General features: G+C 35.2%; 1 long non-coding RNA gene across 8 annotated transcripts in view; it reads right to left on the reverse strand.

Moving 5' to 3' along the window:
• LOC140603684 (uncharacterized) overlaps positions 1-15,802 on the reverse strand; it is a 69,679-nt gene that overhangs the window by 21,867 nt on the left and 32,010 nt on the right. For 6 of the 8 annotated variants that reach the window (XR_012006633.1, XR_012006636.1, XR_012006639.1 and 3 more), the window contains one exon: positions 9,577-9,672. This is a non-coding gene — a long non-coding RNA (uncharacterized lncRNA). Of the gene's footprint in view, positions 1-3,876; positions 6,524-8,741; positions 9,069-9,576; positions 9,673-15,802 lie in introns of those variants that run through there. The other 2 variants (XR_012006635.1, XR_012006637.1) reach the window with 2 other exon arrangements.

The following is a 15,802-nucleotide window of genomic DNA, read 5'->3' on the forward strand; positions in this document are numbered from 1 at the left end:
TGGTTTAGCAAACTTGAAATTGAAAACCACCTTTGCCTTTTTATAGCCTGGTATTAGTAGCCTTGAGAGCCAGAACAACCTGCTGTGAAGCTTGAGTCTTAAAAAATATGCCATAAGCCATGGCAGTAATGTAGAGAATTTACTTCTGGATAGAAATTTTATTAAAAATTAAAATGAGGACAAATTAGAATATTGCATAAATTACCCTTTTACCCAAATAGAATTTTGTCTGCTAAAAAAGATGTTTTCAAAGACTATACAATCTTTCATTTTGTACTCATTTGCTTCACTTTTTGCTTGTATACAATTATTTAATAAACCTATTTATAACCCAAACAATTTATCTTACTTCATTTTGCATACAGATATAAAATATCTATGAACACAGAAGAAACCCAGAAAGCCTACAACTATGGTGAATTAGAAACTACTTCAAGGAAGTGTGAACTCTGAGAAGATGGGAATTATTATACTTCATTTGTTTCCCTAATAAGCTTAAATCATCCTAAAACTTTATCCATTTTATCCTCATAGATTCCTCAAGAAGGTCTGGGAAAAGGCATTATTATCTCTATTTGAGTAAGAAGGAAATTCAATGTGACATTTACTGGTATTTTATTTTAAATTTACTACTATTATTAGTAGAGGTTGAAATGAATTTGATGTATTTCAGAATGAAAAGCATTACAATCCATGAAGAATATTTCTACACTAGAGATAAAAATAAAACAAGGAGTTAAAATGTAAAAACTCAATGGAAAAGCTACTTGAAAGAGGTGAGCTTATTAATTTTTTTTCTTCCCATGTGCTTGGTCTATCTTATTCTGTCTTTTATTTAAATTCAACCTGCTTTCTTGTCTTTAAGAAAAGACCTTCAGGCTTCCTTCTTATAAAAGGTTTCAGAGAAGTTTTAAGGAGGGATTTGAGAGAGGAGATGATTTTGAATAATGGGCATGAAATAGGAAAGTGTTTTCAGAGTTAAGTATAGTAAGGAAAATTTCAATCTTAAAAGTGGGAATATGAAACTATATACTATATGTTTGAATCCCTTCTAACAAGGATAATAATTTTAAAATTTTAATGTGATTTTCCTTTTTTTTTTTCTTCCTTGGTACATGACCTTCACTCTCTTGGCCTAAGGCATCCATCTCTCTGGGTTTGTATGTAAAGAAAATAGGAAGAGAGAGGTGTATCCAGCTTTTGAAAGTCAAAATAGAATTAAGCAGTAAGACAGGTTATTATCTTGAAAGACAATTTTCCGGATTTGTTTATTTCCCACTTTATCTAACAACCAAGCCTGCACAACCCGTGCTCATAAAACTCTCCCACAGTAGAAGAGATATTGCCAGCTACCGTTAAAGCTTAGTGTATGTATGGGAAAAGAAGTATAAAAAGAAAAAAAGCTGACCGTTTTCAATTTGGGGGATTAGTAGTAAGTAGGAAAAAAGAAATAGGAATGCAAAGGAACATAGATAAAGTGCACTGAAATTTCCCTTCACTGGGCTATGTAAAAATTAGAGTCATGTTTGGGGTAGAAAGGAATCCTATATCCCTCCTCCCCTACCACTCTTGTACCGGTCCCCTCACATCCACTTCTTATTTGAGAGTCTGAGCAGGGGTCTTGAAGACTAGCTGAGACCAATCAAAGGTCACTTTGGCTGGTCAATGTGTTCAACCAAAGGAAGACCCTGAAATGCTGCTTTCTTGAGCCACCCTTGTTTCCAGAATTAGCTATGAATCTAGCTGTGGAACTTGCCAAAGAGGCTCATAGACATGAGAATAAGGCACTAAACATGGGAAAGAAAAGATAGCTTAATTTTAAAAAGTGTTATTGAAAATGAAGATATAATGTCAAAAACATATTAAAGGGCTTGTATCAATAGGATTTGATGATAAGAGAGAAATGAGTCCTGTATGGTTTTTAAGATCTTTGGAAGGAGTGGTGGAATGAATGGTGGAATGAGGAATACAGGAAGAAGAGGAGTTTGGAGTTGACAAATTCACTTTGGAGATTTTGAGTTTGCAATGCTTAAGCAACATCAAAATGGTATCTGGGTTTTATGGTTCAAGAAACACCTGATCTAGATAGATAGGTTGGGAAGCCATCACAGTAGAGGTGACAACCAAAGTCTGTGGAGTGTGCAAGACAAGCAAGTGGAATTGGAGAGCAAAAGAAGTATATCATAAATAATTCTGGGAAACACCAATATTCAAGAGGGAAAAAAGATGCCTTTGAAGGAGACAAAGAAAAAAGGACCAAAGAGGGCAGAAAAAAACCAGGAGGGAAAGGGATCTCAAGTGCCAGCGAAGAGGGCCTGAAGAAAGAGAGCCTGGTCAGTGGGTCAAATTCTGCTGTTAAGTAAGTGTTAAATGTTAAGTGAGATAAGAACGGAGAGTTGGATTTAGCAACTCAGAGATTATAGGTGACCTTGGTGGCAGCGGTTTCAGTGGAGTGTTGGGAGGCAGAAAACAGATGATGGTGAGTTAAGGAGTTAATTTAAAATAAGAAAAGTATGACAGTGAGCGTAAATCATTCTCTTATAGGGCTTGACAGAAAAGAGAATAACTGGAGGAGGGTACAAAATTTAGGGAGAAGTTTCATCAAATGTACCCATTGTAGGGGCAAAACTCTTAGGAAGAAATTAAAATTACCGGAGATGGAAGATAATTGATAAAGTAAAGCTTCTAAGAAAACAGGAAGGGGCAGGTTCTAGCATTGCTAGAGAGATTCCTTGGAGGAAAGAGGATGTACACCTCCTCTACTGTGTTGGTTGAGGTAATAAATTTAAAAGAGATGTGTTATTTGTGGTCATGTTATTGGAGAACTGGAGAAAAATGACTTTATTGGAGGGGCTTTAGCTGGTGCTCAGATAAACAGGGGTTAATGAAGTTATTTAGTGAAAAGGGGGCAGTTTCTATTCATGTCAAAATTGAGGTGTTGAATGGCAAAGACTGTACACTAACATGGATCTTGGGCATTTAAATTGTTCCCTTCACAGTAGTTCCCCAGGCACTGTTTTGCGTTCCCACCAGCAACAGATATGTGATCTAATTTCCCACATCATTGCCAGCATTTGGTGACATAAGCCCTTTCTCTGGTCCTTTCTCCTCTGGGAGTTCCCTTCACTTCCTCCACTTCTGGATGGTAGGTCCCTCACCATAGCCTCCTTACAGTCTCATGCTGCAAGGAATTTTCCCCCCACAAGCAATCCTGTGAAAGTGTTGCCTTGCTAAACTGTGTATGTCCTGCTATCACCTCATGATCATATATTTTTTCTTGATCATCCCCCAAATAACTCAATCCTCCTATACATAGCTGCCCAGATATTTTCTTCCCCCTGTGCCATGAAAAATGCAGATCATTGCAAGAGTATGATCATCTCCTGGAACCCACAGCATGGTATTTCTAGTCAGAATGTACCTAAATGTGTAAAACTGACTCTTCCTGGGATAATGAGATTGTGTGAGCTTTGATGTTTCTCTTTCCAGAATCAACATGTTTTGACACTTATATATGTGATACTAGTGAAGAGTGCGTTTAAGCGCACTTTAAATGATAGAACAAGTTAGTCTTCCAAAAAAATTTGAATATCTCCAACATTAGAAATCATGATATTTTGTAATATCAAGTAATAATACGTTGAGGCTTTTAAAAAACTGACTTTACTGAGGACAGACTCCACTTGTCAAAAATACTTGAAATAATGAAGATGGATTTTGCTAAAACAGTGTAGAATCTTGATGAAATGTTTATATTTTATCCTGTACTTGTGCTCCCCTTTGTACATGAGAGATAGTTTTTTCAGTATGGAATAATGGTGCCTGTGTTTCTGTTCATGTCACAATGTATTGACAAAAAGAAATCTGTGACCATCATTTGATCATATTCATAATTTTTATTATTGTTTTTAATTTTGAATTAGGGTAATGAAATATGTTGTTTGTTGCCAAATTAATCGTTAAAGCAATTCCTGAGTTGCTACTCAGGTGCCAACTATTTTATTCACATAGCAATACACTTTCTTGTTACATGCATAACAACCTCTGTTCCATCAGTACTGTTCAAAACACTGCTTTTACCATTTATATCCAGCTGACAAAAAATTAACAAACATAGCACAGATTTTCCATGGAAAAGAGAATAAAAGTTTCTCAATCCTAGCTCCCCCATATATCTTACTATACTTATCAAGAGTAAATCATAGAGGCACCTGGGTGGCTCAGTCAGCTAAGGATCTGCCTTCGGCTCAGGTCATGATCCTCAGCGGGGAGCCTGCTTCTCCCTCTGCCTCTGCTGCTCCCCCTGCTTGTGCTCTCTCCCTTTCTCTCAAATAAATAAATAAACAAAATTTTAAAAAAGTAGATCGTAATCTTCTGATTATAATTTGCACTTAATGCTGTCATCTAATTGTGAAGTAATAAGGAAACATGGGGAAATTTTGTGGGTGGCTCTCTTGGAATGACACAGAATGAGAAAATAATTTTGTCTCATGTGGAAGCTCATGCCAGTTACTCTTTCTACCCAGTTACTGCAGTGATAACTGAATGGGCTCACGAACCAAATGCCATGGTGACAGGATGTAAATTATTTTTGTGCTAAATAGCATAGGTTTCCCCCTCACCAGGGTGTGCTAACAATAACGTTAGATGAATACTCAACGCACCACCATCAGACCAATGTTATTTCTCCAAGAAGACATCATTGCCTAGGTTGACTTTCCAACTAATCACAGGTGATTGATTACATTGAACCCTGTCTATCATAAAGGTTGCAGATATTAATCTTCATTATAGAATAGACCTTTATGATAATATAGAGTTGATTTTCTATGAACAAAATTTTCACCAGCACCATCATTTGTGGGCATGTATATAACTTTGACACCACCTATTGACATGGTGTTTCACTCAACATGGCTTCTGATCAAGGAACTTATTTTTATAGCAAAAAATAGTAAGTCGGTGGGTTGATATCTGCAGGATTGACTGCCTTACCATGTATTCAAACACCAAGAAGCAGCTGGCTTAATAAAGTTGGGAAGAATTTTATTGAAGAGCTAGCTTTTTGAAAAGATAAAGAAAATGGACAGAACTTTAGCTAAACTAAGCAAAAAGAATACTCAAAAAAATAAAATTATAAATGAAAGAGGAGGGGATCCCTGGGTGGCTCAGTGGTTTGGCAACTGCCTTTGGCCCAGGCCGTGATCCTGGAGTCCCAGGATCGAGTCCCATATCGGGCTCCCTGCATGGAGCCTACTTCTCCCTCTGCCTGTGTCTCTGTTTCTCTCTCTCTCTGTGTGTCTCTAATGAATAAATAAATAAAATCTTAAAAAAAATAAACAAATGAAAGAGGAAACATTTTAACTGATACTACAGAAATAAAGGATCCTAAGAGACTACTGTGAACAATTATACACCACCAAACTGGAAAATATAGAAGAAGTGAATAAATTCGTAGAAACATATAACCTACCAAGACTGAATTATGAAGAAATAGAAAATCTGAACAGACTAATAACAAGAAAGGAGATTGAATCAGCAAGCAGAAACTTCTCAAGAAAGAAATGCCCAGGACCAGTTAATTTCACTGATGAATTATACCAAACATTTAAAGGATAATAATATAATTATCAAACTATCCCCCCCAAAAAATGAAGAGGAGGGAACACACTCCCAAACTCATTTTACGAAGCCAGGATTACCCTGATCCTAAAGCCAGATAAGGTCACTACAAGAAAAGAAAACAAAAGACTAAATATTCCTGTGAATATAGGTGTAAAAATTGTCACCAGTATGTCAGCAAACTTAATTCAACAGAATATTGAAAGCATCATACACCATGATCAAGTGGGATTTATCCCTGGGATGCAAGGATGGCTCAACATATGCAAATCAATCAATATGATAATCACATTAATAGAATAAAAGATGAAAATCATATGATAATAAATGCAAAAAAGCATTTGACAAAATTCAATATCCTTTCATGATAAAAATTCTCAGCAAAGTTGATCTAGAAGGGATGTGCCTCAACATAATAAAGGTCATATATGTAAAGCTCACAGTTAATATCATACTCAAGTTGAAAGCTTCTCCTTTATGATCAAGAACAAGACAATGGTGCCCACTTGCACCATTCCTATTCAACATAGTCCTGGGAATCCTAGAACAGTTAGGTAAGAAAAAGAAATAAAAGGTATCCAGTTTAGAAAGGAAGAAGCAGAACTGACTCTGCATGCAGTTGACATTATTTTATATAGACAAACTACTAAAATTCCACCCAAATACTGTTAGATCTAATAAAAATCTTCAGTAAAGTGGCAGGATACAAAATCAACATAGAAAAATCAGTAGAGGGCAACCCGGGTGGCTCAGCGGTTTAGCGCTGCCTTCAGCCCAGGGCCTGATCCTGGAGATCCGGAATCGAGTCCCTCGTCGGGCTCCCTGAATGGAGCCTGCTTCTTCCTCTGCCTGTGTCTCTGCCTCTCTCTGTGTGTGTCTCTCATGAATAAATAAATAAAATCTTAAAGAAAAATCAGTAGAATTTTATATAATAGTAATTGATTACCCAATAATGAAATAAAGAAAGCAATATTATTTACAATAGTATCAAAAACAATACATTTGACCAAAGAGTTAAAACATCTCTACATTGAAAACTATATGACTTTGATGAAAAAAAATTGAAGACACAAATAAATAGAAAGATATCCTTTTCTCACAAACTGGAAAAATTAATATTTTAAAATGTTTATACTATTTTAAGCCGTCTATAGATGTAAAACAATCCCTACCTATGAAGATTCCAATGTCATTCTTTACAAAAATAGAAAAAATATTTCTGTAAGACCTGAAACTGTAAAACTACTAAAAGAAAACATAGAGTAAAGCTCTTTGACATTAGTTCTGGCAACCCTTTTTTTGATACAACACCAAAAGCACAAACAACAGAAGCAAAAATAAACACGTGGGACTTTATCAAATTAAAAAGCTTCTGCACAGAAAAAAAAAAGCCACAAAGAACAAAAAACAATCATCAAAATGAAGAGGCAACCTAGAGAATGGAAGAAAATATCTGCAAACCATTTATCTTATAAGGGGTGATATCTAAAATATATAAGGAACACAAATAATTCAACAGCAAAAAAAATCCAATTAAAAAAAGACAAAGGACCTGAGTAGATATTAAAAAAAAAAAAAAAAACCTAGAAAAGGCCAACAGATACATGAAAAGCTTCTCAACATCACTAATCATCAGGAAAAGACAAATTAAAACCACAATAAGATTTCAATTCATATCTGTTAGAATGGCTAGTATCAAAAATATAAGAGACAAAATGTGTTGGTAAAAATGTGGAGAAAAGGGAACCCTTGTGCACTATTGGTATGGATGTAAATTGATACAACCATTATGGAAAACAGTATGGAGTTTCCTCAAAAAATTAAAAATAACACTACCCTATGATCCAGCAATTCTATTTCTGGATATACTTCCAAAGAAAATGAAATAACATTCTTAAAGAAATATCTGTACCCCAGTGTTTACTGCAGCATTCAGTTTGTACATACACAGAATGGAATAATGGAATACCATTCATTCATAAAGAAGGAAATCCTGCCTTTTGCAACAATGCCAACCTTGAGGGCATTATGCTAAGTGAAAGATGTCACACACAGACAAATTCTGTATGTTCTCACCTATGTCTGGGGGAGATCCTGAGTGGGGGAAATGTGGGGATGTTGGTCAAAGGGAATATATATATTTCCAGCCATAAGTTGAATAAGTTTTGGGAATCTAATGTACAACATGGTGATTATAATTAAATACCACATTATATACTTTAAAGTTGTTAAATGTTAAAAAAAAAAAGTTGTTAAATGTTATCAACATATGCAGAAAGTGGTAACTATGTGAGGGGATATAGTTGTTAACTAACCTTTTGGGGTAATCATTCCACAATATATACATGTATCAAATCATCATGTTATGCACTACATATACGTATATCAGTTTATATATGTATGTATCACTGATTTTATTTTATATATCTGTCTATCTATATCTATCTGTCTATCTACCTATCTATATCAGTAAAGCTGGGGGAAAAAGGCTTGTTTAGTGGTAGTATTTCACAGGAAACAGAATTTATGGGAAATAGATTAAATCCTAATGCTGATGTGTTTTCTTATACTTTTGCTGAAAGAGATGTTAATCAGATTAAGTATAATAGCACTTCAAAGGGATCCTGTTTGCCCAAGGAAAAGAAAAAATAACAGTACAAATAAGAAGACCTCTGGTGACGCAGGTACACATTACACTTCTCTTTATTGAAGACCACAAAGATTTAACTAAGCAAAATATCTAACAAGATGACACCTTTGCTTTTCCATCAGAATTCCATGGGGCTGATTTTTGAGAAAGGAGGGATAAACATTCAGAAGGGGGATAGACAAAGCTTCTTGTGTGGTTTTCTCAAGGGAGAGAGTCATACAGTTGTGTTTTTGAAGCGCATATGTGAGTGTGGTAGGTTGAGAGTAGGATGACAGCTTTCAAAAGTGGAACATGAACCAGGACAGCTGGCTGGCAGTGAATGGACTGATACTGAACAACTGCAGGAGAAGAATAATTTGGAAAGGGGTGGAGAATTTTAAGAAACTTTCTATATAATTTCCTGCAGAAGACCTTTAGCCCTCTCAATTAGTCAAAATCCAATCACCAAAATGGAAATCACACTAATTTTTTAACCGTATAATTTAAGAAGTTGATTAATCAATTGGAAGTTAAATTGTTGGAGGTTGAATATTGGTTAGGTATTAGAGGATTAGAAAGACAAAATAGGAACTTGAAGTGACACAGGTATAGTCATCTTAGGAAGTAACTGCTATATCTGATTGGCCCATTTTACAAAAGGAGATTTTTGGGATTCTCAGAACCTAGAAGCCTGGGGGAAGGGTTTCAGGGATCAAACTAGAGGGGTGAGTCTCATACCTCTGAGGGATGGATACTACTCAGTTTATGTTCACATCTTAGAATCAGTGAGGTTGATTCTGAGAATGGCAGAAGAATCCTAAAAATGGAACAAATTGTTTCTAGAATCAGACGGAACAGCCAATGGTGAGTGACACTCACCAAATAGCAAGCAAATAGGACTGATCAAGTTGTGTCTTTCTTCTCCTGGCTTTTGGCTTCTCTTTAGTGCCCAAAAATTGGCCATGCATACCAGGGAGCCAGATGACAAAGGAGAAATGTAATTTGCAAAATATCAGCCCAGCATCACAAAGCCAACTAAGGAAGGTAAGTTAGAGCCGAGAGAAAACTGCTTAGCCACTAACCCACTCCCATTAAAGGACCATGGTAATGACATTTTTTTTTTCAAAAGCTTTCTAGAATCAGATTTATAATATCAAGATGTGTAAATGATTGGAAAGTTCTCAAGACTTTTAAGCACAGATGAATACCTCTGTACCCTGTAGCTTCACCTGGCCAAGGAATAAAAATTTCTGAGGACAGTGTATTTTAGACCATATGAAAATCTGCCATTATTCTCTCTCAATGGTATTATATATAATGCTTACCTGAAACAGAACCATGCAGTCAAATGTAGTGCTGGTTTCTCTTCCTAAGAGAAGCTTTCTTCCTTTTCACAAAGTTTGTGCTTTCCTATCAGCCAACTGGATAAAATGCAAGAGGACATAAATGTGATGATTATAGCTGACCCTTTCTCCCATAAGTCCTCTTAGAGTGCACATCTGAATGCTTATTAAAGCTACACATTGACCCAGAGATTTTGTTCTGTATCAAGGTTTGCCAAGGTGCAGGTAGAAACACCTCTGGTGGCTTGTTCATGAATATTTTGGTTTGTGCCAAGATGTTTCTTCAACCTCACTAATGGGGTGCCAACTAAAGCCCAAAGGCTCACAGTCCAGTTCACTATCTCCAAAACCTGTATGTTCCTTGACTCTCCTCTCCTGTCTGCTCCCTCTTCCTGGTATGTTCTAGGGTCCCTGGCTTATTGCCTTGCAGCCCTTCCATGACCAATTACTATCCCTCAATTGTCATTTCAGCAGTCCCTCCCTAACTTCCTTTTTTTAATCCTCTGTTTTTCAACTTGGGCTCCAAATGCTTCTTTGTACTGCACTCCAGCCCTTTCTTTCCCACATAACTACACTGCCTAAATTTTAGTCCATAGGGCCCCATTTCCTCAACCTACCCTTCTGCCATGTAAGTTCTCATAGCTTCCATCTCCTCTCAGTCTTTAAAGTCCCTTCTTCAGTATTTGTGATGGATAGTCTCTGTGAAACTATAGAACTGCAACTTTGTTATCTCTCTGTTGATCTCAGACTCACTGTCCTCCAATTTCCTCTCTTCTTCTTATCCTTATGCGAGTTTCCCTTCCCAGCTTGTGTCTTCCTGATGTTGAATGGACAACCAAAAACAGATCTAGCTGCTTCTTGCTTGCTTGTTTGCTCTCAGTATCTTTTGCTTTTCTTGTACTCTAGGTCTTGGAACCTGGACAGCCAGCCCCAGACCACTTCTCTAGGTTCTATTATGACTTCTGAAATCTCTCTCCTTTAGCTCTAAGAGTAACTCTTCCATCTGGAGCTGAGACCCTTCTTACTTTCACACCTACATTTTTATTTTTAACTTAGTTTAAATGAAATTTAAGAATAAAAATTATGCTACTTAAATAATATTGTTAAATAAATCAGAAGTAAAGGTATACACTGAGGGTTTATGTTTGGAAAATACTCTCCTGAAGGTCTTCAGGTGACTTAAAGGATGAGTCCTTGGGTTTCTTGCTTCCCTGGACTTTTCTAGTAAGAAACATGTGGTTTTCAAGATTCTAAATAAGATTCTGCTTGAGAAAGTAATCCATCAGGGGCAAAGATGATCTAGAGAGCTTTGATAATGCTGTTGATGCTACTTGGTGATATTTGCAATTTGTCTGAACTCCCTTTCAGGGCAAAAGGGAGCCTGAGGCACTGAGCCAGGGCTACAGCCTTGAAGGCATGTAGGGGTTACAGTGATAAGAGCCAAAGACTCTGGTGTCAGATTAAAAAAATCATTGCCAAGACCACTACCAAGGATCTTTTTCCCTATGTTTTCTTTAGAAGTTTCATAGTTTCAGATTTTACATTTAAGTTTCTAATCCATTTTACGTTGAATTTTGTGTATGGTATGATCTTGGGATCCAATTTCATTCTTTTGCATGTAGATATCTAGTTTTCTCAACATTGTGGAGACTATCCTTATTTTGTATTCTTGGTGCCCTTTTTGAAGACGAGGTGACAGTGTATATGTAGTTTATTTTCTGTCTCTCGATTCTGTTTTGTGGGTCTATGTATGGGTCTATGTTTCATGGGTCTATGTATCTGTCTCATGCCAGTACCATACTCTTGATTACTGAAGCTTTGTAATATATTTTGAAGTCAGGAAGTGTGAGGCCTCCAGCTTTGTTCTTGCTCAAGGTTTCTTTGACTGAGATCAAGATTAGATATCAGAATATCTTTATATACTTTATAAATTCCTAAATATAAGTTGAACTATCCATATTGTCCAAAATGTCCATGTTCATTTGAGACAGTAAATTGAAGTGCTTAAATGACAGAACTCGAGCTCAGTGGTGTGGATTTGAATCTTGACTTCAGCACTAATTAACTATGTGAACTTGAGAAATTAGTGACCGTGACTTAGTGTCTTTATCTTTCAACAGGAGATAAGAATGGTACTTACTGCTTAAGGCTATTGTAAAGATTGCACATGAATGGCCTAAAACTGTGCTTGGCATATAGTAAAGGCTGTATGAGTCTTATCTTCATACATCTTCATGCTCACTTTTAGCTATTCATACATCAACACACCTCTTGTCCAATGTAAAAAATTATTAAATGTATGCACCTGAACAGTGACTGACCTCGAGTCAAGTTTCTGTGCCCCAAAATGACAAACTCAGGTAAACGCTATGCTGAAAGAATCCTATCCTACTTAGATTTATTTGTTTGTGCTACATGTTACAATATTTTAAAAATTATGTAAACATATTATGTTGAAATAGTCGATGTTCTCCACCCCCCCAAAAAAGGGAAAGAAATAGTCAATTTCCGTCAATAACACTGGCTTTTGGGAAACCTGTACTTTTAAATGAAACACTATAGTGATAGGCTTTTCACTTACAACAGAAAATTGAAACCTACTACAGACAAATTTAAAAAGGCTTTTATGTCTTTGTCTAAATGTCCAGCATCCACTGGTTTCCTCTGTGAGAGACCAAGGTTAGGTTGCAGTGGAAGCTATTACTGGGAAAAATAATCTCTATGGAATTTATATGCTCATTGGCAATATTCTACAAAAGCTAAATGACCTTTTATTGGAAAGGCCTTCTTGAACTCTGTAAGCATAAGAAATTTTGTTGTTTATTTGTTGAGTACTTCATTGAGAATCCAATTATTGTTTTGTACTTCCTAATTTACATAAAATTGGAAAGACAGGAAGGTATCTGCTGGTTTAGTGAATTTAGACACAATTTTTATTAAAGAAATGGTCATGACAATCCTAAGTCTGGGAAACGAAGTAGGGGTGGTGGAAGAGGAGGAGGGCGGGGGGTGGGGGTGACTGGTTGGTGGGCACTGAGGGGGCACTTGACGGGATGAGCACTGGGTGTTATTCTATATGTTGGCAAATTGAACACCAATAAAAATAGATTTATTATTTAAAAAAATAAATGGTCATAACTGATATATGAATGTTTATAGTAATATATACTTCACAAACTTTTTTTGTATTTGTAACAGCAAACTTGTTAAACAGAATCTGACTTGGTACCCCTATATATTTAGCAAAAAGAATGTGGCTCTGATTGAAGCTGGAGTGTAGGATACAATTTGGAAGTTGCTTCTCAGGCTCTCTTTTCTCAATTTCCCCGACTCCCTGACCACTGGTTTCTAAACAGTATTAGGCAGACAACTGTGTGGTTTGCCGAACAAAGGTTTTACTATGGAAAGCACTGGATTCAAAACACTGACTTGGATTAGAAGGGCCCTACCTGGAGGTTTGTGTCACTGTAGAAAACAGGTTGCCCTAAGATTTAGTTTTCTTATATGTGAACTCAAAGGGCATCCCACAAAATTGGGAAAAAGGAAAATAAATATGCTTTTTGAACTGTGTTAGGATCCCAAATAATATGTTTGTTTTCTTCATCTTCCAGATATTTAAAGCATTTAAAGTTTATAATATATTTATCTTATGTGTGGCAACTTTTTGAATACCCTGTAGATGGCATCTAACTATAGAATCTGAGGATTTAAGTTACATTAATATCAACAGCATTTCACAGTTTTCATAGAACCAATTGATCTGCTGAAACTTGGGTGTCTCTGTAGTATATTTTCTTGTGATTTCTCCAACCATTTCTATACGCAGAATGTCTTCCCATCATTAATGTCTAATTTTCTTATATTTTCCTTCCAGTTTTTAAAAATACTGTTTTATCTGTTACATTGAATTATTTATTTAGAATTTATTTTCAAATGTGGTATCAAGTGAGGATCAAAATCTTTTGTTTTCCAAATTTTCCTAGTAGCACTTTAAAAATAATCTATCTCTTTGCCATTGACTTGTGAAGCTTACTTTATCATTTTTAAGTTCCCATAAACCTTTACTCCATTTCTTTTAGTTTTATGTCTCAATTTTTCATAACTTCCTTTTTATTATAAAGCAACAAGGTATTTGTGGAAATTTTGAGAAAGTATACAGAAAAACACAAAGAAGAAAATTAAAATTCCACATAAACATTAAAATTTCAGAGAAATTTCTTCTAGTCATATGTATGTATTTACAAAGGATGCTGTAATTTTTGTGAAAGAACAGCCCCAAATAAGACTCAAGTAAAAAAAGATGGTTGCTGAACTGGTTTCTGATAAGGATGAGTTGTTCTGTAGCATGAGACACAGATGTAAATTTAGGTGCAAAAGTCTAGAGATAGAAGCTGGGGTAGTACATAAGGGCAGAGAAGGGATCCTGTAAATCTGTAAGTATGAGAGAACAGGAGAAAGCAAATTAAAAACTCCTGTGGCAGTGTACTCTAAAAGTGCTAGGAGAACAAAAATGTCTAGTAAAACATTTTTAAATTGTCTGCTGAGCTATCTTCCCTGTAAGATCTTCAGTAAAATCCACACTACTCACTAAGGTTTTTGTGTGAAAAGATTCTTTAGGCAACAGTTCAATTTTTTGGTTCATATACTCTAAAATAAATTTGGAAGACCTTGAGAGCATTTTTAGGTTCACATTAGACATTTTTTCTCATGTGTATATAGTTTCAAAACATTTAATTTCTGATGAGTAACAAGTATTAACATTTTAAAATAGGACTACTACCATCATCGACTAAAAAAAACAAAACAAACAAACAAACAAACAAAACCAACCTTATAAAGATTTTCTTTAAAAGTGAAGGCAGTAGTAGGAAAAGAATCCAAAATATATTTCAACATATTTTCAGACAGACCCGTGTACTGAGAGAATACACATTAATGGAAGTGAAGATTTGGAAGTGAATTCACTTAAAAATATCTATGCCCTCTTGAGACAAAAGACAAAGAAGACCACTAACACCTGGGACACAGATATAAATGTTTCTTTTCTTCCTTCTTTCCTTTTTTTTCCCTTCAAAAATGAGGACACACTATACATACAGTTTTGAATCTTAGAATTTCCAGATGGTATTATTTCAGATCAAATATTCTTCAAGTGTGTTCTAAGTATTTATATTACCGTACCATTAATGTATACTATTATTTATTTATTTATTTTTCAATCTTGAAACATTAATCTAGAAGTCTGCCAGGGATTTGGGCAGTTTATGTTCAGATTTTGATATGATTTTCAGCTCGTCTCTGGATCTGAACTCTATTTCTGCTGCTCTATTATTAAGGTTGTGGCTTTTTACCATCTTACCTGTTCTAATAATGGAGCTTCCTCAGATCAGAAAGTCACCAAGTTGGAATTCTTGTCTACTGCAGGGGCATGCTTTCTAGAATAAATATTTATCAAGTTATCAAGTTTCTGCCTGCTACTGGATGTTTTCTGGTGCCTTCAAATGGTAGTTTTTAGTATTTTTGCTATGTTTATAGTTGTTTATTTGTGGAAGACTCTCCTGACCTTTTCTTGCTACTATTATGGAAATTTTGCCCAAATAAATATTAGATTATTAAAAGTGCTTGCTAATTGAATAAAGTGAAACTTATTGCTTCCTTAATATTGCAGTTCAGATTAGTTGTACAATTGAGCATCTTCTGTGAGTTTATTGGCTATTTATATTTCATCACTTGTGAATTACCTGCTCATTTCTTTTGCCTATTTTAAAATTCTGTAGTCTTATTTTTTTCTTACTGATTAAGAAGAGTCCTATTATTCAAATATTATCACTATGCAAAAATTGTTTGAAAATATACTTCCCTGTTAGTAATTTATCTTTAAATTTTCTTTATGATATGATTAACATACAAATTGATTTTTAAAGGAGTAGCATCTCTACAAATTTGAATCTTCTTATCTGGAGACCCAGTTTATCTTTTCATTTATTTGAATTGATGTTTATCTATCCTGGTAATAGAGTGAATTTTAGTATCGGTCTCATTTATTACATTTTTAATGTTTTCTATTATTGATATTGCTAGATATTTTCATGATGTATTTTTTCATAACAACTTCTAGCTGATGTGATTTTATAGAAAAATTATCTCTGCCCTATCCTTATTATTTTACTGAAGTTATTTATATGTATTACCTCATTTAATTCTCCAA

Source organism: Canis lupus, chromosome 14 (assembly GCF_048164855.1).
Source record: "Canis lupus baileyi chromosome 14, mCanLup2.hap1, whole genome shotgun sequence".
Lineage (NCBI taxonomy): Eukaryota > Metazoa > Chordata > Mammalia > Carnivora > Canidae > Canis > Canis lupus.